This window comes from Caretta caretta, chromosome 1 (genome assembly GCF_965140235.1).
Source record: "Caretta caretta isolate rCarCar2 chromosome 1, rCarCar1.hap1, whole genome shotgun sequence".
In the NCBI taxonomy this organism is placed as follows: domain Eukaryota; kingdom Metazoa; phylum Chordata; order Testudines; family Cheloniidae; genus Caretta; species Caretta caretta.
This window is the reverse complement of record NC_134206.1, coordinates 331,593,263-331,620,193: the sequence shown is the minus strand read 5'-3', so window position 1 is coordinate 331,620,193 and position 26,931 is coordinate 331,593,263. Positions and strand designations below refer to the sequence as shown.

Below are 26,931 nucleotides of genomic sequence, written 5' to 3'. Positions count from 1 at the left end.
ACTCCTAGTCCAGAGCCTTACTCACTGGGCCATTCTGCCTCTTCTATTGTAGGTAATATAAGATCTGGTAATATTAAATGATACTGGGAAATAGAAATACTCACAATACTTGTTAAAGTTATCCAGTATAAATATGTTGATAAATCAATGTTAAAATGATGATGTTCTGGTTTTATGTATCTTTTTTATGGATTTTTCATTATAATTTTATGGATTTTGTTTTCTTGTTATGCAAAGATGTATCCTAATCTTTTATTATTGTATAAGGGTCTGGTCCAATGCTGTCATAAATGTAAAGGGAAGGGTAAACCCCTTTAAAATCCCGCCTGGCCAGAGGAAAAATCCTCTCACCTGTAAAGGGTTAAGAAGCTAAAGATAACCTCGCTGGCACCTGACCAAAATGACCAATGAGGAGACAAGATACTTTCAAAAGCTGGGAGGAGGGAGAGAAACAAAGGGTCTGTGTCTGTCTATATGTTGCTTTTGCTGGGGATAGACCAGGAATGGAGTCTTAGAGCTTTAGTAAGTAATCTAGCTAGGTACGCGTTAGATTATGATTTCTTTAAATGGCTGAGAATTGTGCTGAATAGAATGACTATTTCTGTCTGTGAGTCTTTTTTGTAACTTAAGGTTTTGCCTAGAGGGATTCTCTATGTTTTGAATCTAATTACCCTGTAAGGTATTTACCATCCTGATTTTACAGGGGTGATTCCTTTACTTCTATCTACTTCTATTTCTGTTAAAAGTCTTCTTGTAAGAAAACTGAATGCTTTTTCATTGTTCTCAGATCCAAGGGTTTGGGTCTGTGGTCACCTATGCAAATTGGTGAGGCTTTTTATCCAACATTTCCCAGGAAAGGGGGGGGTGCAAGTGTTGGGAGGATTGTTCATTGTTCTTAAGATCCAAGGGTCTGGGTCTGTAGTCACCTAGGCAAATTGGTGAGGCTTTTTACCAAACCTTGTCCAGGAAGTGGGGTGCAAGGTTTTGGGAAGTATTTTGGGGGGAAAGACGCGTCCAAACAGCTCTTCCCCAGTAACCAGTATTAGTTTGGTGGTGGTAGCGGCCAATCCAAGGACAACGGGTGGAATATTTTGTACCTTGGGGAAGTTTTGACCTAAGCTGGTAAAGATAAGCTTAGGAGGTTTTTCATGCAGGTCCCCACATCTGTACCCTAGAGTTCAGAGTGGGGGAGGAACCTTGACAAATGCCCATCAGAGTCAATAGTCAGAGGGTTTGGCTCAGGCTCAGAATGCTTTTGCACAGGAGCTTTTTGATATAGTTGGTTTGCGAAAGTGGATAATGATGAAGAGGAATTTGGAGATTTAATTTTTGAATAAATCAAAATTTTGGCTTAATTAATATCCAGGGTAAACATATATCAAAATGGAGTCTGCAAATGGGGAAGAGGCTAGGTGGAAGCATTGTAGTTAGTTGGTAGTCTTCAGGAGGTTAAAGAAACAGAATTTCTGTAAACCTTTCTCAGGTAACTTGTAATGAGTATTTCCAGAAGGTGGCTAACCTCAGCTACTCAGTCATTTATTCTGCTTTGTGCTTATGTGTGAAATATTTCTCTTACAACTATAGACACCAAAGAAAAACAAATGGTACTCAAGGGAAGAAAATGGTATGTGATGTGGTGTAAGAATTGTAGTATGATCATTTGATACAATAAAGGAAGCAGTAGGATTTTATACATTGTATTTCCTTAGGAAGGTAACATGAAGACTTTGTGGTATTTGCTTTTGCTTATAACAGCCACTACTTTCTTGCATTCCTTACCCCAAAAATCAGAACTCTTGAATTCACAAGTCACTTTTGAATATCAGGAACCAATTTATTTAACTCACACACTGGCCAGTGTGTACCACTGCCCTCAAAGGACCTGACCCTGCACCTCTGAAATTAATGGGAGTTTTAACAATGATTTTAATAGGAGTGGGAGCAAGCTCTAAAAGTGGGTAACCTCTGTCTGTCTTTTGGGGTTGTCATGGACAAGATGTATCACATAACTAGCTTAAGTGATGTAGGTTGTTGTATCTTTTCAGCCATTTGGAGGTTTCCAGACAACGCCACTGCATACCACTTAGCTTGCTAATGATGCCTGAATGTATGCAGCCAGAAATTTGCTATTGCATGATGTGTTTATAGTCACAATTCAGAATTTTGGAGACAATATTTGTTGCTTAGATGAATTATTTTATACTGATCCATTTTTTTCAACAGCTCCCACTTTCTCATGAACTCTCTCTAATGTACTGTTCTTTTCTGCATAGATCCTTTTATATTTGTGAGCTACAGAGAACAAGTGCTATCTGTGATTTAGGTCTAACTTTGAGAAGTCCATATAGTTTTACAACATGATACCAAATGGATTAAAGACCATGATAGTTTTAAATGAATCTTGATGATATCACTAATTTTGTTGATTACTTGAGATCTGTATAGAAACATTTACAGATCCGGAACAGTAGGTAAAAGAAGAGGTCACAACGAACTTACATTGCAAGCTGGGCACGTGCAAAGGCTCTGAGGTGGAATTCAAAGTATTGGATTTTGCCTATAAAGTCCAAAATGGTTTTAGTTATCTGAGAGATTATCTCTCTGTCTCTCTCTGACACAGAGCCACAGTGAATATTGCAAACCCAAAGCAGCCAAACATCAGGGCACACTCCCAAAAATCATGATATTGGCTTAGAAATCAAGAGACTTTTAAAAAAAATAAATTATTGGTCCTTCCTGTTAACCTTCTAGGTTTTTGAACCTTTTGGGTGCATTTAGTTCACATTTTCAAGCTTTTATCTGCTTCCATGAGAGACAGGAATGTACTTTTTTAATGAAGGCTGAGATTCTCATGTAATTACATGACTCCAGGAACTAGTGTTTTCAGAAAATCACTAAATATTGTCCACTGAATGCATCCAATGAAGTGAGCTGTAGCTCACGAAAGCTTATGCTCAAATAAATTTGTTAGTCTCTAAGGTGCCACAAGTCCTCCTTTTCTTTTTGTGGATACAGACTAACATGGCTGCTACTCTGAAACTAAATATTGTGAGACTTCTTATAAAATCACAAGGGCTAACAATACAGAACAGAGCTGAGAATGGCAGAGGTGCTTGAACTGAAGTTCCCTTGATATAAACAAGAAGTGTAGGTGCTAGGAGGCTATCTCCTATGAGGAGTCCTTTATTTTGGAAATTGCTCCACCAGAGCCCAGATTTGTTAACATTCTGGGCATGCTGCAAAACTCATCTTTTTTCTCTCTCCGCTTAGCCTGTTGAATGTGGAGTGGGCTGAGGTAGATATATTTGTGGACAGTCTTTTGCTTATTTGGTGATTTTACTTGATAAGATAAGGGCTCAAAGCACATTTTCGACGTTCAAAATAATGAGAGAGAGAATGGGAGTGGTTTTAAAACAAACAGTCAATTTTCCTGCCTAAAATTAAGCTACTGAATCCATACTTAGGCACCTGAAAAAGACTCCGTATAGATTTAGGCAATGATATATGAAAACATCAGTCAAAGTTTCTGTCTGTAACCGTAGCAAACCAAACTTCAGTTGTTGGAATTAGAGTGGCCTGCCATACAGTAAACTGACCATTAGAAACTAGTCAGAATGACTGTCATGAAGTTCAGAAATCTGATAAGTATTCAGATGTTCATAAGCCTCTCTAAATCCTAGCCAAACCATTGACCTCATCTTCAATTCTGCCAGACTGCCAGCTTGTTCACATTTCCCTCTGAAGTATGCCCACAGATCAACAACACCCTAAACACACCTCTTCTCTGCCCTTCAGGACTCCCCACCCCTTGCTATTCCTTTCCTTGAAATGTGTGGTGTCTGGGTCCCAGTAATGCTCATTGTATGTCTGGCACTACTCTACAGCTTTCTCTTGCCACTGAGATATCTGGATATGTCAGAGCACATGATATCCCTTCCTCGTGAGAATAATGGGTCTCACGGGGAAAGAAGGGATTTCAAACTCTCTCTGTGAACCATAAGCCAAATTCTACAGAAAGCTTTGAAGTGGCACCAAGTTTTAAATAGAAAAACAGAGGTTGAGTAGAGCTTTTTTAGGAAGGAGTGCGACCAACCCAGGAGAAGTATTTGCTCAAACCTGAACACTGAATAAAGTTTTGGTTCAGCTAATGAAAATGGGCTTAACGTGGAGCCTCTGACTGACATAGTGTTTATGAAGAGACCTCATTTCTGCAAATCCTTCCTTAAGTGCCCCCTTTCACCCTGCTTCTCCTGACAGCTTCACATTCTTCTGGCTTTTGTCCAGTGATTGTTTGTTGTTTCTGGGTTCAACTCTGTTTCCAAGGTCTGTTTCTCCCAGTTCTGTCCTTCTTCTTAGAGCTTTTCTCTCATGTTTCAATCCTCCATTATTATCAAGCCATAGTGATACACATCTGCTTCTTGAACTTGCTTTCGCTCTAGTTTGCTTTCGTTCACATCAGTTTATCAAATTTGTTTAAAATATTCTGAATGGGGAAATATTTTCAACATGGAGCAGATGGGAAGTTGTTTATGGAAAAATTGCAAAAGTCCCAGACTGCACTTCAAATAAATAAATTAATTGCAGTCTTGAAAAAGAGCAGTCGTTGCAGTCATTTTCTCAGATCTCTATTAGTGCCAAGTGCAGGATGTCATTACAATGATAGTGTGGGCAACTCTGGGGAAACTTCTTTTCTTGGGAATTTTGTCGGAAGGCAAAGTAGCGAATATACAAAAAGTTTTGAAAAATGTGCAACCTTTCTCATAGGGGTCAGAGGCGTTCCAGCACAGATGTGATATTAAGTGTTTTTAATGCTGGAATATATATTCAGACATAGATACAAGTGTTTTTGTAGGGAAAATAATACTAGATATCCATTATGATATGGAAGTGTATTTGCATAATGTTCGCTAATAGAAATGAGTCATTTATATGAAAAGAAGAGTGAAATCCATCCACATTCAGTTACGGATTACATAGTTTCCAGGAACTCTTAAATGATATTTTGCTAATGATAAAAAATGTAGGACAGCAAATTTCCATATTTAGCTATCTTTTTCAGTCTTTTTCTTCTCGTTGACTAGTCAACATTTCTTTTCAAATGCTCACTAAGCATAAGAAGAGCTGTGTAGGTGCTAAAGCCAGCGTCTGCGGTCCATGAAGCCCGGAGGTACAATAACCCCTGATGTGGAGGACGTAGATATGTCAGGGTAAATTATGTTGTTGCTTGTTTAATGAAGGCTGTAAGATCCATAACCACTTTCTTGCAAAGATAGCCGTGAGAATGGAAACTGAATGCAGAGAATGAATGTTTGCCACTGATAATTCCCTATCACAAGCACCTGGGTTCCACTTCTCCCAACAGCCGGAGAACCGGGGAGGCCATTCTGTCAGACATTTGACCCTTTGGTGGTCATGTGGTCTCTGACACATATTCTGCCAAGCTTTAATAGCTTCAGATAAGATCTTCAGGGTTCTTTAGATAATGACAAGCACATACATATCACAACCCTTCTTGGAGGGTTTCTTGGGATCCAAAGAATTTTGTATTATATATTGACCTATAATTCTTATAGAAGTCTCATCTGTACTGATCTTGAATGTAGTTGGAAACCATGCTACCATACCCCTCAACTATGCAGTATTCTTAATTGTTGGTCCTCAATATTGAGCCCTGTTGCATGTCAATCTTCCTGTGCAAATCATCCCTAAACCTGTATCCAGCCCTTGGGGGATCTGTCATGCATATGGCAAGTCTTAGGCAATGTAGAGGTTTCCATACCATTGTCCCACATGGGGAAAAGAGCTGATATCTGGTTGGTAAAACAGTCTCTTAGGCTTATTAACAACCAGCATAGTTTAGAGTAGCTTGGCCCAAAGCACCCCCGTTTTGACTTTGTGTCCCATTTCTAGTTGCAACAAATATCCCCCAATTGCAACTGATAAGGTTGTCCATGATTCCCAACCCTTATGTGGCTTTACACCTTTTGTGACTATGATCTATTCAGACATAAAAAAATTATTATTTTTTTTTTTTAAAGAAAAGGGTGGCAAAAGCGCTCCATTTGCAAGCGTGGCTGATAGTTTAAAAACGTATGGAAAGATTTTGACTCTTCCAATTATTTTAAGACTTTGGCAAAGGAATAAAATTGCACTAATTGGACTGTAGTTTGTCGTACAAGACTGTGGAATGAATGTTTTATCATCCTCATTAAATCTATGTATGTACAGATTACCAACATCAATACCTAGTCATTCTTATTTTCATGTTATGAATAGCTTCAAATAATTTTAAGAGTGTTAAACAGAAATTTATCCTTTGTTTATTAATTTCAGTTCACAGTTATCTCATCAGAAAGCACGAATGTGATAACATAGACTGTGGCTTGCAATTAGTTTTTTCACAAGAAAATAAAATGTAGAAATTGCTCTCCAAAAATATTTTTGAACTAGGGACTACAAATGGAATCTTAATGAAAAGAAATGGTGTGAATATATTATTAAAGCTGTTTAATAACACAGTAAATTAATAACAGGTTGAAAACATACAGATGCCTTGAGTTTGAATTGGCACATCATATTAGATTAGTGGCCAGCACTGGCAAGCTACCATTGTGAAGAAATTGGCAGTATTGTTGTAGCTATAATATCACCTTGGTTGTATCTGCAGTTTTAAACAGAAGTATCAAGTATTGATAAGCTTGTTTGGGCAGGGACCATCTTTTGTTATGTTTGTACAGTGCCTAGCACAATGGGCTCCTAGACACTTTAAGAATACAAATAATTAATAATAATAAGTGGTTTTAAAGCATTATTGTATTGCAGTACCCTGATGAGGTAGGTAAATATTCTCATACCTCTTTTATGGCACAGAGAGCTTAAATGACTTTGAGGGCACGCAGTGAGTTGCTGCCAGAACTATGGATTCCATTCCTCTGCTCCATGAGGTAACACTTTCTCTTTTCAGTTACTTTATCAAAACTTCCTCAAGAGCGCTCATGGTTACTCCTGCTCTTTCCTGTCCATTAGTCTCATTTTGAGGCTCCCTTCTGACTTTCATCACTGAGGATATATCCAATAGAATCTTGCACAGATGTTTATTTTTCAGCCTCCTCCTGTGCAGATTTCTGTGGCCCAGTTGTGTATGGTTCAGTGCAGATGTTCAAGGGACAAGGATCTGGTGCAGGACTATTCCTGGCTTGTGCTGCTGGCAGATCTAGCCAGTCTCAAAGGGGGTTGGGAGGTGGGAAGGCCCTGGTACTGCCCCATTCTCTCTTGGCAGATATACTTTCTTGAGCGCTCATCGTCCGGTACCTTAAAGGCATATCTGTACCCTGTGTTTGGAAAGAATCTGTTTCTATTGGGTAGTTTATTTTATAAAAGTTCTTTTTTAAAAACGAAAAAAAAAAAATCAATAAACCTAAAAAGAAAGGAAAAGGTTCCTGTACAATATGATTATATTGTCTCTCTCTTCTCCTCTTGCTGGATGTGAAAGACTAGAGCAACAATAATAAACATGAGAAAACGTTAGTTGATCTGTATTTTCATTAGCATCGTTAAAAAGGATTCAGAATAAATATTAAAGGCTTCTTTTTAAAAAGGTTGCAGATTTACATGCTCTCCTCTACAAAAGAGGGAACCTTAAAAGGAGAAAAGATATAGTTGAGGGATTTGTTCCAAGAGCTTTATCATCTTTGCTTTTGTGACAGCGGACTGGCTTGAAATGCAAATAGATTGTGAGTGAAACCCGAGTTCAGCTTTATCCTTTTTTGGTGGCCCATCCTAACCCTGAATATAACAGTGACATTTTTCAGTTAGGTTAAATTATCATAGTGGTGATATGAAAATTAAATGGTTGCACCTGAAATTGTGGAAGTGAGGTGGTAATGTTTTGTGCTAAAGCAATATGAAGTACAAATCCTTTTGCTTCATACAAAAAGCTCAGAAAAAGGGTGTACAATATAGCTCACTTTTATTTTTAAAAATAAAACTTGCCTTGTGTTGCCTTCCTTAAAAAAAAAAAAAAAAAGGGCAGCCTAACACCTTATTAGTCACTGCAAACTTCTTATGTTGTTTCTCACTGAATTTAAAAATATGGAGAAATAGCTGAGGGCACTTAACTACATGCATTTTGGGTAAAGGCCTGATCCAGAGCTCACTAAAGTCAATGGCAAAACTCTTATTGACTTAAGTGAGGGCTAGACCAGGCTCAAAGTGTTGCAATCATCATTAAAAATTGATGGTGTGGCGTGGGCTGTACTGCAAAACAGGGTATGTCTACCCTTGCAGCTGGGGGTGTGGTTTGTGGCTCGACGAGACATACTCTCCCTAGGCATCACGGAACTAGTGCACTAAGGCCTTGTTTACACTACAAAATTAGGTTGAATTTATAGAAGTCGGTTTTGTAGAAAGCGTTTTTATACAGTCGATTGTGTGTGTCCTCACACAAATGCTCTAAGTGCATGTAGTCGGCGGAGTGTGTCCACAGTACCAAGGCAACCATCGACTTCCGGAGCATTGCACTGTGGGTAGCTATCCCACAGTTCCTGCAGTCTCCGCCGCCCATTTGAATTCTGGGTAGATATCCCAATACCTGATGGGGCTAAAACATTGTCGCAGGTGGTTCTGGGTACATATCATCAGGCCCTCCTTCCCTCCCTCCCTCCGTGAAAGCAAGGGCAGACAATCGTTTTGTGCCTTTTTTTTTGAGTTATCTGTGCAGACACCATACCATGGCAAGTATGGAGCCCGCTCAGCTAACCGTCACCGTATGTCTCCTGGGTGCTGGCAGACATGGTACTGCATTGCTACACAGCAGCAGTTTATTGCCTTTTGGCAGCAGACAGTGCAGTATGACTGGTAGCCGTCGTCGACATAGTTCAGGGTGCTCTTTTAACCCACCTCGATGAGGTTAGGGATGCCCGGGCAAACATGGGAGTGACTCAGCCAGGTCATTTCCCTTTTAAGTTTCATCTCATGGCGATTCAGTCCTACCGGCAGTGCGCTGTCTTTTAATCAGCAGCCAGCAGAAGACAATGGCCAGCGGTCATACTGCACCGTCTTCTGCTGAGCACCCAGGAGATGATGATGGCTAGCAGTCATACTGCACAGTCTGCTGCCAGCAAGATGTATAAAGATAGATGAAGTGGATCAAAACAAGAAATAGACCAGATTTGTTTTGTATTCATTTTCTCCTCCCTCCCTCTGTGAAATCAACGGCCTGCTAAACCCAGTTTTGAGTTCTATCCTTGAGGGGGCCATTCTGTTTCTTGCAAAGCCACCCCCTTTGTTGATTTTAATTCCCTGCAAGCCAACCCTGTAAGCCATATTGTCAGTCCCCCCTCCGTCTGCCCTTTTCCCAGGATTGCCCGAGCAGGAGCAGACGCCATAGCACAGCAAGCATGGAGCCCATTCAGCTCACCACAGCAGTTATGACCATTGTAAACACCTCGCGCATTATCATGCAGTGTATGCAGAACCAGCACCTGAAAAACCAGGCGAGGAGCGCAGTGATGAGGACATGAACACACTTTTCTCTAAAACCGCGTTCCCCCGCAATTTGGAGATCATGGTGTTAATGGGACAGGCTCATACCATGGAACGCCGATTCTGGGCCCGGGAAACAAGCACAGACTGGTGGGACCGCATAGTGTTGCAGGTCTGGGACGATTCCCGGTGGCTCCGAAACTTTCGCATGTGTAAGGGCACTTTCATGGAACTTTGTGACTTGCTTTCCCCTGCCCTGAAGCGCAAGAATACCAAGATGAGAGCAGCCCTCACAGTTGAGAAGTGAGTGGCAATAGCCCTGTGGAAGCTTGTAATGCCTGACAGCTACCGGTCAGTCAGGAATCAATTTGGAGTGGGCGAATCTACTGTGGGGGTTGCTGTGATGCAAGTAGCCAATGCAATCATTGAGCTGCTGATATCAAAGGTAGTGACTCTCGGAAATGTGCAGGTCATACTAGATGGCTTTGCTGCAATGGGATTCCCTAACTGTGGTGGGGCTATAGACGGAATGCATATCCCTGTCTTGGGACCTGACCACCAGGGCAGCCGGTACATAACCCGCAAGGGGTAGTTTTCAATGGTGCTGCAAACACTGGTGGATCACAAGGGACATTTCACCAACATCTACGTGGGATCATAGAATCATAGAATGTCAGGGTTGGAAGGGACCCCAGAAGGTCATCTAGTCCAACCCCCTGCTCGAAGCAGGACCAATTCCCAGTTAAATCATCCCAGCCAGGGCTTTGTCAAGCCTGACCTTAAAAACCTCTAAGGAAGGAGATTCTACCACCTCCCTAGGTAACGCATTCCAGTGTTTCACCACCCTCTTAGTGAAAAAGTTTTTCCTAATATCCAATCTAAACCTCCCCCACTGCAACTTGAGACCATTACTGCTCGTTCTGTCATCTGCTACCATTGAGAACAGTCTAGAGCCATCCTCTTTGGAACCCCCTTTCAGGTAGTTGAAAGCAGCTATCAAATCCCCCCTCATTCTTCTCTTCTGCAGGCTAAACAATCCCAGCTCCCTCAGCCTCTCCTCATAAGTCATGTGTTCTAGACCCCTAATCATTTTTGTTGCCCTTCGCTGGACTCTCTCCAATTTATCCACATCCTTCTTGTAGTGTGGGGCCCAAAACTGGACACAGTACTCCAGATGAGGCCTCACCAATGTCGAATAGAGGGGAACGATCACGTCCCTCGATCTGCTCGCTATGCCCCTACTTATACATCCCAAAATGCCATTGGCCTTCTTGGCAACAAGGGCACACTGCTGACTCATATCCAGCTTCTCATCCACTGTCACCCCTAGGTCCTTTTCCGCAGAACTGCTACCTAGCCATTCGGTCCCTAGTCTGTAGCGGTGCATTGTATTCTTCCATCCTAAGTGCAGGACCCTGCACTTATCCTTATTGAACCTCATCAGATTTCTTTTGGCCCAATCCTCCAATTTGTCTAGGTCCTTCTGGCCAGGACCCAGGGATGGCCAGGAAAGGTTCATGACGCTCGCATCTTCAGGAACTCTGGTCTGTTTAAATGGCTGCTGGAAGGGATTTACTTCCCAGACCAGAAAATAACTGTTGGGGATGTTGAAATGCCTATATTTATCCCTGGGGACCCAGCCTACCCTTTAATGCCCTGGCTCATGAAGCCATACACAGGCAGCCTGGACAGTAGTCACGAGCTGTTCAACTATAGGCTGAGCAAGTGCAGAATGGTGGTCATGTGCATTTGGATGTTTAAAGGGTCGCTGGCGCAGTTTACTGACTCGCTCAGACCTCAGTGGAACCAATATTCCCATTGTTATTGCTGCTTCCTGTGTGCTCCACAATCTCTGTGAGAGTAAGGGGGAGACGTTTATGGAAGGTGGGAGGTTGATTGAAAATCACCTGGCCGCTGAATACACACAGCCAGACACCAGGGCAGTTAGAAGAGCACAGCAGGAAGCGGTGCACATCAGGGAAGCGTTGAAAACCAGTTTCTTGATTGGCCAGGGTACTGTGTGACACTTCTGTTTGTTTCTCGTTGATGAAAACCCGCCCCCTTGGTTGCCTCTAAATTCTCGGTAAGCCACCCACCCTCCCCCTTCGATCACAGCTTGCTTGCAAAGGAAATAAAGTCACTATCATTTGAAAAACATGTATTCTTTATTAATTGATTATAAAAATAGGGAGATAACTCACACGGTAGCCTGGGTGGGGTGTGGGAGGGGGGTAGGAGGGAAGGAAAAGGCCACTTTAAAACTTGTTGAATGCCAGCCTTCTGTTGCTTGGGCTGTCCACTGGGGTGGAGTGGTTGGGTGCCCGGAGCCTCCCACCCCGCATTCTTGGGCGTCTGGGTGAGGAGGCTGTGGAACTTGGGGAGGAGGGAGGGCAGTTAAACATGGGCTGCAGCGGCAGTCTGTGATCCTCCTGCCGTTCATGAACCTCCACCAGACGCCGGAGCATATCCGTTTGATCCTGCAGTAGCCCCAGCGTTTCCTCATGCCTCCTCTGATCTTCCTGCCACCACCTCTCCTCACGTTCATCGCCCACCGTCCTGTACTCTGCCATTGTGTCCCTCCACACAGCTCTGTCAGTGCCAGATGACTGCATGAGCTCAGAGAACATGTCATTGCGCATGCGTTTTTTTTGCCGCCTTATCTGAGATAGCCTTTGGGATGGAGGAGGGATGCTTGAAACATTTGCAGCTGCTGGAGGAAAAAAAGGGAGTGAAGTATTTAAAAAGATACATTTTACAGAACAATGGCTATACTCTTTCACAGTGAACAATGCTACTCGCATTACATAGCACATGTGATTTTGGTACAGGGTTGCATTTTGCATCTTATATTGAGTGCCTGCGGCTTTGTTGTTAGAGATCACACACGCAGGGCCAGGCAACAGAATTCGGCTTGCGGGTGGCCATGGTAAGCCATAGTCTTTCAGCTTCTGCAACCTTCATAACAGCAGCCCCCTCCTTTCCCATACCAAGCAGAGCCCGTTGAGTTGGTCATTTAGTGCTGCAGTTTTCCTGTTAATGTGCAGCAGCAGAAACCAGACTAACCCTCTCCCCCCAACCAATTCTATGGGATAATCGCTTTTCCCCTCCCCCCACCAGCTGGCTGGTATCAGGGAAGATCCCCGCTAGCCAAACGCGAACAGCTCAGCGCCAATAGCCACCGCGTGCCTAACTGCGGGGAGGATTTCTTTTCAGCCACAGGCAAGCAGCCCAGTAGGATCGGGCACCTCTGAATGTCCCCTTAATCAAATTCCCCTATTTCAACCAGGTTACCATGAATGATATCACTCTCCTGAGGATAACACAGAGAGATAAAGAATGGATGTTGCTTGAATGCCAGCAAACACCGGGACCATATGCTGTCAGGCTTTGTCATGCAATGATACCAGATTACTTGCTACTAGCATGGCGTGGTAAAGTGTCCTACCATGGGGGATGGAATAAGGCTGCTTTCCCCAGAAAGCTTCTGCAAAGGCTTTTAGAGTACCTCCAGGAGAGCTTCATGGAGATGTCCCTGGAGGATTTCCGCTTGATCCCCAGACACGTTAACAGACTTTTCCAGTAACAGTACTGGCCACGAATGCATCCCAAGTCCTCAGGGCTACTTAATCATTAAAAAATGCTTGCTATTATAACATGTATTATATTTTAAAAGCTACACTCACCAGAGGTCTCTTCTCTGGCTTCGTTGGGTTGGGAGGGTATTTCAGTTAGGGTGATAAAAAGATCCTGGCTGTCAGGGAGAACGGTGTGCTGTCTGCTCTCCCCAAGCTCGTCATCGTCATCCTCATCTTCCCCATCTGCAAAATCCTCAGCCATGGCGGAGAGTACCCCATCATCGGAGTCCACGGACAGGGGTGGGGTAGTGGTGGCACACGCCCTACCCCCCGAGAATTGCATGCAGCTCAGCGTAGAAGCGGCATGTCTGGGGCTCTGTCCCGGAGCGTCCGTTTGAGTCTTTGGTTTTCTGGTACGTTTGTCTGAGCTCCTTAAGTTTCATGCGGCACTGTGTTGCGTCCCTGATGTAGCCTCTGTCCCTCATGGCCTCTGAGATTTTTTGAAATGTTTTGGCATTTCGTCTTTTGGAACATAGTTCTGATAGCACGGATTCCTCTCCCCATACAGCGATCAGATCCAGTACCTCCCGTTTGGTCCATGCTGGAGCTCTTTTTCGATTCTGGGACTGCATGGTCACCTGTGCTGATGAGCTCTGCATGGTCACCTGTGCTGATGAGCTCGCCTGGCCAAACAGGAAATGAGATTCAAAAGTTCCCGGGGCTTTTCCTGTACAGCTGGCCAGCGCATCTGAGTTCAGAGTGTTGTCCAGAGCGGTCACAATGGTGCACTGTGGGATAGCTCCCGGAGGCCAATACCTTCGAACTGCGTCCACATTAACCCTAATTCGAAATGGCGATGTCGATTTCAGTGCTAATCCCCACGTTGGGGAGGAGTACAGAAATCGCCTTTAAGAGCCCTTTATGTTGGAAAAAATGGCTTCGTTGTGTGGACGGGTGCAGGGTTAATTCGGATTTAACTCTGCTAAATCCGACAAACTCGTAATGCAGACCAGGCCTAAGAGTAGAATGTAGTTGTGGCAGCGCGAGCTGGGCTAGGTGCCTGAGTATGTGTCCATCAGAGACCCTAGGCATGTACCCGGGTGGCCAGCCTGTCCTGCAGCTTGTGCGGCCACAACTACGTTCAGTTTTTTGCACACTAGCTTGATGAGAGCTAGCATGAGTACGTCTCCTTCAGCCGGGAATCACACGCCCATAGAAACAATTCATCCTGCTTCTGAGCTGTTCACATGAGAGTCAACGAACAGAGAGTCTTTGTCCTATCTTCTTACAGATAGTGTTCTACAAAATCTAAGTTAAGGCAGAGGCACATTCAAGCAAGTTTAAATTAGGCTTTTTTATAAGATGAAGACTGATTTGGAAGTCGAACACTGTGCACTCCAATTTGCAAAAGCCTTGCTGACTTCATATTTCCTCAGTACAAACATTACCTCTTGTTTCCAGAATTGTAGATGTAAGCTTTCAGTTTGACTATGACTACGTAATTTATTAGAATACTACCAAAAAGACAGCGTCTTAGTGTTCTCAATACTCATCTGTCAATGGAAATTTTGTGCTGGAGTTAGGACTTAGGTACTACGCTTGATATGTATTTCAGCCATGACCAACGTTGTGAAAAGCTTAGAGGTTGGGGCTTCAGGAGAAACAACACTAAATCCTGGCCCAAATTACATCCATGGCAAAACTTCCACTGATCCCTGTGAGGCTAGGATCTCATCTTTTCTCCCCCACCCCTAAATATTCATACTACCATTATAGACTTGTTTGTTACTAGAAACCCTTGGGTGCTAACCATGCAGACTCTCATGCCTGCATATAACTTCACACACCTAAATAAATCCATTGAAATCAATGGAACTACTCACGTGCATAAACTTAAGCATGTGCATAGGTGTTTGCAGGATTGGGGTGTAGGTTTGGAAGAAATGTTATATAGTTGATTGTGAAGAGGAAAGTAAATTGGTAAAGGTGTTTTGTATCTTACAGCAGGTTCAAAAGTGGCAGATGGGGGACTTGATTTTTATGGCTCTTTAGCTTAGAGAGTTTGCAAGCTTTGTTTGAGGAATAGGCATGATTCTGAACTGCATGGCAGAGTATGTGTTTTGTGTTTCATTTCATAAAGCTGTAGTTGGGCTTTTCACTATTGCCCTTTTATCCCCTGATGAGCTTTTTCAGGTGGAGGAAAATCACAACCACCCTGGTCTGGGTTAGACATAAAAATATTGCTTGAGCAGTAATATTCACAGATCACACAGTAATATTAGCAAGTTGCTTAGGGGAGACCCAATGGAATAATCCTAAATCAAGGAGTGCAATATTTACTTCCCCTGTAAAATATCATGAACTTTCATTGAATACAACTAAATGGCTTCAGTAAGTTCCATAGAGCTGAAATAGGAATTAATTTGGTCTTGTATGTCTCTGGGTGTATTTTGTTAAAATATTACATAAGTGTCTATGTCCTGTAAAATAGTACACCATTCCCCTGGGCAATACTGTAATGTTTACAGCGGCCTACTTTCCTTTCATTATATAATTCCTTCTAGTGCCTTTAAGGATGTGCTGTACACAAAAGCAGCAATTTTTCAAAGTTAAAACTCTAACAGATCAATGTAATCAGGTCCACTAAGCTATGAACACAGGGTACTTCATGCTGCTGGCCAGGTGGATTAATAAAAGTACAAAAGTTGTACAGAAGCAAGAAAAATATGAATAATTCTTGTAAGTAGACTCCTAGTCTTCTGATTTCTGGAGAAATTTACAGAAATATCCATCTGCCTTAAATGTTTCTAAAGCATCTGTTGCCATGTCCTTATCTTTTTGGCCGTGATTCTGAAAAAGTCTGCGTATGGAGGCCCAATAACTTCAGCGAGTCTGATTCAGGCCTTTTCTTGTAACCGCATCAGGGCAGAGACTGACCTTTATTTGGGTCTTGTAGAACAAAGAGCATGTTGTTGAGGGTGGGGGAATTTTTTGCAAATCAAAAATCTGAAAAAAATGCAGTGTGGGTCTATCAAAACATTTTGTGTAGATTTAGACCATTTTTATTTTTTGATTGTTTTGCTATAATTAGCTCAACTTGCAAAATGTAAAGTAGTTTTGAACCTGAAAACCAGAATTTTTTTTATTTTGAAAATGTTGAATGGGAGCCACATATTCATATGTCTTGACTTTCCGTACAAATTATGTTTTCTATTATTATTAAAATGAAGATTCCAAGTCACGCCATGCAGTAATTCCATGGCTTTCTTAAAATTTTAGTTTGTATCCTCATATTAAAATATGAATAAGTATTACATTAGTTGCCACATTTCCTTATGGCTGTCCATCCACACTGTGGATTTGACCCTTCTAACTCATCCACCTACATGTGGATGCCCAATTGGAGCCCCCTCCATGCAGGTGCAGGTGGAGGGATCCAACCATGCAAATGTGTTTGCAGGATTTGAGCCTAAGTCCCAGCATTCTGAGAGACTGTGATTCAGCCAGGCAAATGCATAATTTGAAAGTCTGGCTAAATCAGATCCAGAATTACTATTTCTTACCCTTTTCAGCTGTTCTGCAGACTTAATTTAATATATATATATATTTTAAAAATATATCAGTCATTCTAAGAGTACAGTATGCGCCAGATTCTCAGCTGGTGTAAATCAGCATAATTCCATTGACTTCAGTGGAGCTATGCTGACTAACACTAGCCCAGGATCTGGCCCTGTAATCGTAACCCAGGAAACATAACATTCCATTTCTAAAGCATTATATAGTGCTATAAACTCTGTTTATCAGCTTTGATCACTGCAGAGTTAAATATGTTGTGGAAATATCAAATTAAATATGTATCTGCAGCTTTGCTGAATTCTGTGTAGCCATTTGTAAACTGCTTTATACTCCACAGTTACAAAAAGGAAAAAAGGACATGTAAGAGCATTTTTAATAGCAAAATTGTAAAGTGCGGTGAATGTAAAAAGCTGGAGCCTTTATTAGTGACTTCAAATACATTGATTGTTGTTGTGATTTCCATAGTAACAGAAACCCAACCAAGTCAGAGTTAAGGAAATTGGGTTTTTGCTTGTTTGTTTTTAATTTTAAAAGAATTTACTTTTGCAAGCTAAATTTGCAGCATGGAAGCTCAACTAAATGCTTACGCTTATAAATGCTGTCTGGGCAGGAATACCTTTCCAAAGGGCAGTTATGTTACACTTTTTTTTTAAATCTTACCACTAGAAGGGGAAGCCATGTTGCAGCTAAAACCCTATAATGAGTATTACTTTGATGGTTTAGTGGCACAAATGAATGGTACTGTAATTAAGGTTCTGTTAGTATTTCCATTATGTACCTCTTTTGGAGGGGTTAAAACAAAACCCCTTTTTACAAAATTGTTCTTGGCATAAATTTGGCAGCTACGCCCAGCTATAGAAGTTGAAGATAGAGTGAGAAATTGCAGCTCTGTATTTCCTTGCTTTTATAGATGTAATTGTGACTGAGAATATTTTAGGGCCAAATCCTGTGCAGAGGTAGAGTAACAAATATGACTATTTTGATTCACGAGGGTTTAGAAGAGGGAAAGGAATATCTTGTAACAAAGGTGATCCATTTCTGTAGGAAACTGTACTTGTAACCACCTAAACTCCGAATGGTATGAACTCCCACATTCATAGAATATCAGGGTTGGAAGGGACCTCAGGAGGTCATCTGATCCAACCCCCTGCTCAAAGCAGGACCAATCCCCAATTTTTGCCCCAGATCCCTAAATGGCCCCCTCAAGGATTGAACTCACAACCCTGGGTTTAGCAGGCCAAAGCTCAAACCACTGAGCTATCCCTCCCTCATTTCAGTGAGGTATTAACTCAGATGCCCTGCAATGTTATTGTGAATTATTTTCATTCCTCTGGTGAGAAAAGAGAGGCACAGGCATAGATCTTCACAATTTTCTGTGGCCACTGTCTCATTTTGGTGTCACAAGTGGGTGTCATTTGGGAGAGTATCACCCATGTTCCACCCCCCTCCCCTGCATCAAGAACAAACACCAAGCCCATGAGTATACTGAAGCCCCACCTTGGGAAATCCAAGCTGAAGCAGTCCAGTGCAACTCAGAATATGCACATATTTTGAACATCTGCACAACTTACTGAGAATGGTATTTCGTATTGGCAACTCACATCGGAAGAGCTTCTGCCTCCCCCGCACTTATTTCAACCCCAACTATCCCCAATGTGCCAGTAATAATGATAAATACCTATCTCTTATGTAGCTCTTTTTATCAGTAGACCTTAAAGCACTTCACAATCTTTAATGTATTATCCATACACCACCACAGGGAAGTGCTGGGAGATAGGGAAGTGCTGTTATCCCATTTTACAGATGGGAAACTGAAGCACAGAAGGGCTAAATGACTTCCCCAAGGTCACACAGGAAGTCTGTGGCAGAGGAAGAAATTGAACTCAGGTCCCCCAAATCCTAGGCTAGTGCCCTAAACATTTAAACATTTAAGAAAATTATCAGGTGACTAACAAGTGGTAAGCAGAAAAGGAGACTGAAATAACTGAATACAGTTTTCACTAAACTGAATGAGGAGGTTGTCCAGTGCAAAAAACCCCCGATGTAATAAGTAAAGACTGTGCCATAATGCAAAAATAAGAGGGAGCAAATTTAAGGCAACCTTTATTCTGGTGTTTCCTAACTTTTGCATGATCCAATTTGCAACCTTTGTAATATTCTTTTAACATAATCTGTGCAGTAGAGATGGTCCAAAACTTTTTCCCAAACAGAAAATATATAAAAAACAAAACAAAAACCTGATTTTGTTTGTTTTCAGTAATTTTCAGCACTGTCAACCAAAAATGTTTGGCCAACAGCTGCCGAAATTTAAAAAAAAAAAAAAAAACTACCCCAGTTTTAGGTTTTCAAGTTCCAATTAAATATCAACATTCTCAAGGAATGCAGACATTTTCTATTGAAAAAAGATTGTTCAGTTGAAAATCCAGTTTTCTATTAGGAAAAAATGTAGATGGAAAATGTTGACAGTCTTAGTCGGCAGTTTACCTCTCCACAGGTGCCTTTTTCCAAGATCTGGGAAATTATGATTTTTCTCGGGTCACTCTCATATAGGTGGAAAGAGGGGCAGTAGTAATATGTGGTTAGCTATTTGGAACAAAGATCTCTGCAGTGGTCCAAAATGGGGAAATAAGGGAAGATTCTGAAAAGAAAAAACTTCACTTGCTTAGGGCAGACCTAGCCCAATGGTCATAAAATTTAGATTTATTAGTTACAGTAATAACAACTACTAACTTTTAGGAAGTGCTTTTAATCAGTAGATCTCAAAGCACTTTACAAAGGAGGTCAGTATCATTACCCCCATTTTACAGATGGGGAAACTGAGGCACAGAAGTGACGTGACTTGCCTGAGGTGATCCAGGCCAGTGGCAGAACCAGGAATAGGACCCCAGTCTCCTGCATTGTAGTCCAGTGTTCTATTCATTAGGCCACGCTGTCTATAGCTGTTTAGGCTTTGTTAGCCATGGAATATGAGAGGATTAGTCACCATTCTTGGTACCAAATATGTATTCATATCTTGGCTGGTTGGGGAAACTGTTAATGTCTTTCAAAAAAGACAAAGGTAATACAACTGTGGTTTAGGAAAGGACTAATAATTGCCGTATTTGTTATTTATATTGTGCCCTTTTCATCTGAAGGGAACCCAAGACTCCTTGCAAAAAAAATAGAGAGAGAAAGCACTTTTTGCACCACTCTAGACATGCACAGTGGACACTGGAGATGCTTAACAACACACAAGAAAGCTATACAAGTTTAGAACAAGGCAAGATGGTCTTATCCATTTGAAACTATAGTGAGAATTGAGAGTACAGCTTTCTAAAATGGAATTTTCTCAGAATAGGAGTATAACTTATTTTCAGGAAAAAATGGTGATATTATCTTGGAATCCCTAATGACTACAAGTGCTCAGAACATGAAACAGTCCAATCTCCCCTAATAATAAATCAGTAATGACTCAGAGGCCAGAGTATCAACTAGTGAATCACTTCTTCCTGTAGCACCTAGGTATTCCTTAGTGATATCCCATCCAAATACAGACCTGGGCTGACACTACCCTTGTAAGATCAAACACAAAGTAGTGTAGCTATAGGTAGGAAAAAGAGAACAGATAATGAGCTGATAGAATTAATTGTTTGGCATTGTAATTTAGGTTCTTGAGGAAAAAGTGAAGATACCAGTGAAGTGGAGCTGAAAAATGAAGATTAAGAAGAAAGGAAACTCATACATATGTCAAAATTAGTTTATAGAAGTTGTTAAGAGGTGATGTTGCTTAAGATATCAGAGCAAGTAGGAAAAGGGAGGATACTAACTAGAAAGCTGACTGAGCTAAAAAGAAAAGCAGAAAGAGAGAAGCCTTCAGGAATTGCTTTAAAAAGTTGGAGAACTGAGGTGATGAAAGAATTTGACTGTCATTTATACTGTCTGGGGAAATGAGATGCCTCCATATTGAATTCTGACAGCAGTATACCCACTCCACAGAAAACGGAGAAGGAATATCAGAGCCAACAAAATACTAAGTCTCCAGATGAAGATGTGAACAAGCAAGTGTTTGTGCTACACAGCTCCATAACTGAATGCAGGCAAGGCACCTTGAGGGAAGATGGAAAGGGAAATTAATGTGGATTCAGGAAAGGACATAGAATTTCTGACCAGATAACTCTCACTAAGGGAGACAAGTACACAATGCTAGTGCATAGGAAAGATCTGTTGATTTATTTTATCTTTGGAGAGTTGGGACCTTTGGCCCAGCTGAATGTTTATGCTAAGCCAGCGTTGAACCTTCAGCTCTGTTTGTAATTCTACATTCACCTTTCCATTTGTTTTCAATTTTAACATTTAAGTAGAATAAATAAGACTCTGTGGAAGAGTATTTGGCTATTGATTCTTGAGTTCTTATCACAATACTCCGAGAGAACTTTTCTTTTTATTAAGCTATCACAAGTGAACTAGAACATTCTTTCCCATTGGTGAGATGTCAAAAGTTCTTAAGCATCAACATCAGTGAGGAAGCACTTCATGTTGTAACAGGGTGGCTTGGCCTGTTGCTTAAGGGCTAGGGCCTGCAGTTAGCCAACCCTGATTTCTAAGGAGGCACACCTGAACAAGGATCACCTGTTTCCTCTGTAAAGGGCTGCAGAAAGCTGCAGAGACTAGGGGATGCTCAGAGAGAGACAAGCAGAGAGTCAGTCCCTGTTGGGAGCAAGTAGCCTCCAGCAGGCAACCCGGCATTTTTCTGGGAAGAAGCTCCAGTCAGGGAACGACTGCAAGGCCCCCCTAGCAAGAATATTTGAAGCAGAAACTTTATGGAGATTTGAGACCTTTTATTTTGAGATTTTGTTATGTTAAGAAATCCAGTCCCAGGAATGGGTGTTGCTGAACTTAAGAACAGTTAGTGTTTGGAGCTTTTAAGAAGCCCCTTGAAGGGGGAAACTGAGGCAGGCTGCCTGCCAAGTGACTTCAGGACATGAGGGGGCAATGGGGAGGTAGCTGGCCCATTGACATGCATGAATTAACAAGCACTGAAGAATCCTAACATACCAAGGAACAGAGCAAATGGCTAATGAAATACTTTATACTCAAAAACATTTAAAGCACAAAATAATCAATGATCATGAATCTGAAGTTTTCTGATGTGGCCAAGATGAAAAAAATAATGCTCTTGTGAAAATGGGAGGAACTAAGTCTTGTGTAAACTCAGATGTATATTTGCTGACCAAAATCCCCCAACTTTGAACTATGGGCCTGATACAACTCCCACTGAATTCAATGGACTTTGGATCACGCTCTGTATCCTGAGAGAAACAAATGTGATTTAGTGATTAGAGGAAGGGACTAGGAATGAAAAAAATCCTGTGTTGTATTCTAGACTCTAGTTCTTACTTGCTATGTGACCTTGGGCAAGTGACTTAATTTTGTTGTGTGTTCAGGTGACCGATCCATTAAAGGGGAGAAATACCTATGTGAGGAGAGTTTAATTATGATTTATGAATTGGTTTCAAGTCCTCCAATGAAATACCAATTGCTAAGTTATGTGGTTTTAGATACAATTTTAGCAGTATTGCTGATCCCAACCATTCAAAAATCATGAATCAGGTGCCCCCAAATTCATGAGATTGACTTAAAAATAACAAAATAAAAGAAAACATGTGGGCTTGTGGGTTTTTTGCCTTCTGTTTTTTGAGCCTTTTCAATGCACATGGGTGGCTGTTTCAAGCTTTTCTCTGCAACCATGGGGATGAGAAACGTCCTTTTTTTTATGAAAGCTGAGAGATCCAGTCACCTGACTGCAGCAGCCAGCGCATTAATGCATTGAATATTGTGAGGCTCACAAGAAAACTGTGGAAGTTGGCAACGCTATTTTATGGTTTTTTGCCTGAAGAGGTCATTATGGTCTTATGTGTTTGAATTAGTGACACTGCTTCTTTTGTGCCTTCAAACCAATTTTCTCTACACATGAAACATCTGAATGGACCATTCCAGCAGAAAATCCAAAAGTAGATTTTACTCACATGTGTATTCATTAACTTGCATCAATCAGAATTAATCTCCTGGGTAAGGGTTTGTAGGATTCTGTCCGGTTGTTGTTTCTGTTCTTTTTCATAAAATAAGAGGAAAAGAAAACAACATTTAGGCCAAAATTTACAGAGCTGATGCCCAAAGATTGATTATTCAGGTGCTTAAATAAGTGCCTATCTATGGATTAAATAAGAGTTTCAGCTAACCAGGGTTCTATTAAATGGGTATTCTGCAGTAATTGTGACTGAGCTTCTGTAATCTAGTAGCTCAATTTTCTTCTCAATAACATAGTGAGAGATTCATTGCAAGTCTTTCCCTGCCATTTGGGGTCTTCTCTGTTTCTGCCACAGCTGAGAGGATTTTTCCTTATTTATTTCATTTGTTGTTTGTGATTTTATTTATTTACATAGATGTGTTGAAAAGAAATGCATATAGAAAGTCTTATGGCCTATTGTGTTCATAAATCCTGTGGGGCCATTAAGGCCCTTTATGTCAATAAACGATTTACTATTGAATGTCCATTTAAGCACCAAGTCTAGAGACTGGAGACCTTCTAGTCATGCTTCACCCATAGACTGAAGAATGTCCAACTGTGCTATGGCTCAATAGCCATTGTAGCTAACATGGTAATAAGACAGATATCAAGGAGCCTTCAATTATACATTTATATAGTAGACATGGATGCAGTAGAAAGTAGCTACTAAAAAAAATGTTCTGATGTATCATTTCAATGATGTAGGGAATGTATGAAGTAATCCCCAAATACTCCTTGACAGGTAGCGTCTCACATCCTCCCATTCAAGTAATAATAGCCCCTTTGGAATAGTTATGAACTTGGTGGTAAAACAAATACAATACATTGCTACAGAGAGATTATGCCTTTGACTTTTTTACTTTATCTTTTGTAAAGATTGCAACCAAACAGAGACAAGTATGCAAACAAGTATGTATTGACAGAATAAGCCCAAGAATCAGCACATGCATGTTTTACGTGCAGGTTCATATCTGAGCTTGTAGTATACTATAAAATCTTTACACACTTTGCATAACGTCTGTAAGTAAAAGGTAACTACCAAATATTCAATGATCTCTTTTTCCTTTTTAATTGATGCACTTTTTCACAGAACTCCAATTGAAAGACTCCATCTTTTTATGGTTGAAAGTTTGAGCCTCAATTTAGCAAAACACTTTAGAATTACTTTAGTCTAACCCTGTTCAACAAAGCATGTAAGCATATGCTTACGTCTCATTGAAGCCACTGGGCTGTTAAAGTCAATGGACATAATCACATGTTTAATGTTCGGCACGTGCTTAAGCCATCAGTTATCTCAAATTTGTACATCACAGGGATGGACTGTATCTAATGGCAGATATTTGGCTAAGAAGATCCAGTTGGTAAAATAATTTGTATAGCTGCTATTACTATTCTGTGTTCTTATCAGTTTCTTCCATTATCATATTGACCTGAATATTAGTAAAGACACATTCAACTTTGTATTAGTTTTTGGGAAGGTATTAAGCAAACAAAACCCCCCAAAATATTTTGAGCATCTTCAAACACTTGGTCAAATTTTCATATGTGAGCTCCTAAATTGTACCTGACATATCCATCCTTGCAAGAGTACTTGTATTTATAGCTGCCTGTTTTGTGCTCCCCAAAACTGATTTGTGTGTGACAAACAGCCTTATAGGCAAGTCATTACCCAGTTTGTTCAAACAAATGATGGTTTTGTGTTCATTAGGAAACATGACCTTCCACAGGGGCAAATAACATGGTCCATGATGTGTGCTGCAAAATCCAGGTGCAGTTGGATGAGTTAAGAGACAGTTTCATCTGAAGTTCATATTCTTCACAAGTTTTAAGTCAAACCTGTTGTTGTTTTAATAAAGATTTGATTTTCACTTTTCAATATTTATATAATCCTTTGTGAAATATTGAAGGAAACAATCAGGTGAGAAGTGTGATATGAAATGGATCAATAAAAATGATGCAGAATGGATAGAAATACATTACCAATGTAGCTAACTCTAATGATCTTATATTACCGTTAAAGAACTGTACATTAATGCCCTGGTAGTTTGTATTCCACAGGACATTAAAGTTTCTGGAGAATATCACTACACTTTTCCACGAAACTCTGTTTTCATCCTGTGATATTCTTTACAATATTTTCATTGTCATCAACGCAGACCAGACAGTGAGACATCAGTGGTTATAAATCCCATGATTATAAGGTTTTCATTCTTAGATCAGAGATATATGTTGCTCTGGGTCAGCTGTTCCTGACCAAGGTTTTATATATAATGAAACGAGAGGGATGGATGGACATCATATATAGAATGTATTGGTGACCTGTGCTAATAAAACAAGATAATCATTGATAAGGTAAGTAGAGGAGGATATGATTTTATTCATGCTGAATTTTAAGGAATGCAAGGAAGAAAATGGCAATAGTTTTATTCAGTAGTAACAAACATCTGATTTAGTTTATGTAATTTCTAAATGTTTTAAATACCAGGCCGTGTACCATTAGGAAAACAGATGTGATCTAGTGGTCAGAGGAAGGGACTAGGAGTGGGGGAAAAAAATCCTGTGTTGTAGTCTAGGTGAACTTTAATATTTTCATCTTCCATTTTATTTAATTTATTTTGTTTGAGCACCAAAGGGCCCCAACCAGGGATTATGGTCCCTTTGCACTAAGCATTGTTCTTGAAAAAACAGTCTCTGTCCCAAAGAGCTCCCAGTGTAGGCTGCAACAGGTGGAAACAAAACAAATCAGTAAGGAGGGTGGGAGGAGAGAGGTGCAGGATGAGAGGGTGGTCAGACAAGGATAGCCTGACATAAACTTGATGAAAACCTGTTTTACTATCATCCCAAGTTAACAGAGCAGCTTCGGTGAGGTGGTGAGAGGTAATGAAAGACCTTAAAGTGAAGAGAAGAAGGTGTTTTGACCCTAGTTTGTGGGGCACTAGGAATAGGGGAGCAATCTGATTATCCATGAAAGTTAGTGGTAGAGCCTTTCTCCATGCCTGTAGGTGTGCACACACTCATGGATTTATGGATTCTCTAACACAACTCTCTCCAGCACATCCCCCGCCCCAAAAACACGAAGTGAATCCCAAACTTGGCAGTATACATTGCTTGAAAGACTGGGGAAAAACAGTGTTTACAAAAACTTAACTCCACGCAGTAAAAGAGAACTATTATCTCAATTGTAAAATGAGGCATAAAATCTTATCAAATGATGGCAAAGATGGTGATCCAAACAATGTCAGCTCTTCAGAAAGAAAAGGCATTTTACGGTGTGCTAGGTGGCATCAAATGTATATACTGTATAATGGTACACTGCAGACAGCAAAAATTTGAGGTAGCTGCAGTCACTACATTAATAATATGAATATGCCAAGATCCCAAAAAGCATCATCTACACAAAAATGATGTCCCTGGCAAAACAAAATTATTAGGTTTTATGGTATTTGAACAAAACTGCAGCAGGAAAACACATGGACACCCTGAAAATGGAAAACCAACCAACCAACCACATTTAACTGAAATATACAGAGGGAGAGTTTTGCCCTGAGAGTAATGAACATATGGCTTTTACTGCCCCAGGAGGTCTTAATAGAACCCACTCTATGCAGGATTCAAGAAAAATATGGAGCTGGGATTGAAGGACTATCTGTGTACAAGTAAAATTAGATGCTTAACCATGGTGATTCATACTCAGATGCATAAGTTTGGAATGATCACAAGCTTTGAGGCACAGAAGATGTTTTCCCTCATCAGTTATTGGTAAGAGCTATAGGATTTTTAAGTTTCTCTGGAGCAGTGATCACCCATTAAGTAGGCATAGTCCCACACAATCATTTTCCTGTGACTTCAGGGAATGACCGTTGCTGCACCTTGCTCATTTCCTTGCTCATTATATGGATCTGGTTCTGGTTAGTGGCAATCAAATATGTATTTTATTTGTTCATGAAACAATCATGTCTGTGTGTAGCATACTTCGGGCCATATTTACGTCAGCTTCTGCCACTAAATACAGTGGTTCAGCTTACTGGTAGGAAGTCCATTAGGGGAAGAATTTGCAGTGGCACATGGTACCACTCTCCTGCCAGTGGGGAGCACCATTGTTGCCCAACAGTTGAGCAGACATGGCCTGAAAGGGGGCATGAACAGAGAAGTTAAAGCACTAATTCAATACCACCCCTCTGTGGAGCTGCATGGAGGCCCCTGTGGAAGTTCATCAGAGGAAAACCTGAGGGACAATACTAGCACTGGCTG

At 40.9% G+C, this 26,931-nt stretch overlaps 1 protein-coding gene and 1 long non-coding RNA gene across 17 annotated transcripts in view; one reads left to right on the top strand and one right to left on the bottom strand.

The window, feature by feature from the left end:
* Positions 1–22,717, bottom strand: part of LOC142070651 (uncharacterized) — a 90,835-nt gene extending 68,118 nt beyond the window's left edge. The window contains exon 1 of the long non-coding RNA XR_012666594.1: positions 22,640–22,717. This is a non-coding gene — a long non-coding RNA (uncharacterized LOC142070651). The remainder of the gene's footprint in view (positions 1–22,639) is intronic.
* MAGI2 (membrane associated guanylate kinase, WW and PDZ domain containing 2) overlaps positions 1–26,931 on the top strand; it is a 1,189,595-nt gene that overhangs the window by 373,631 nt on the left and 789,033 nt on the right. The window lies entirely within an intron of this gene.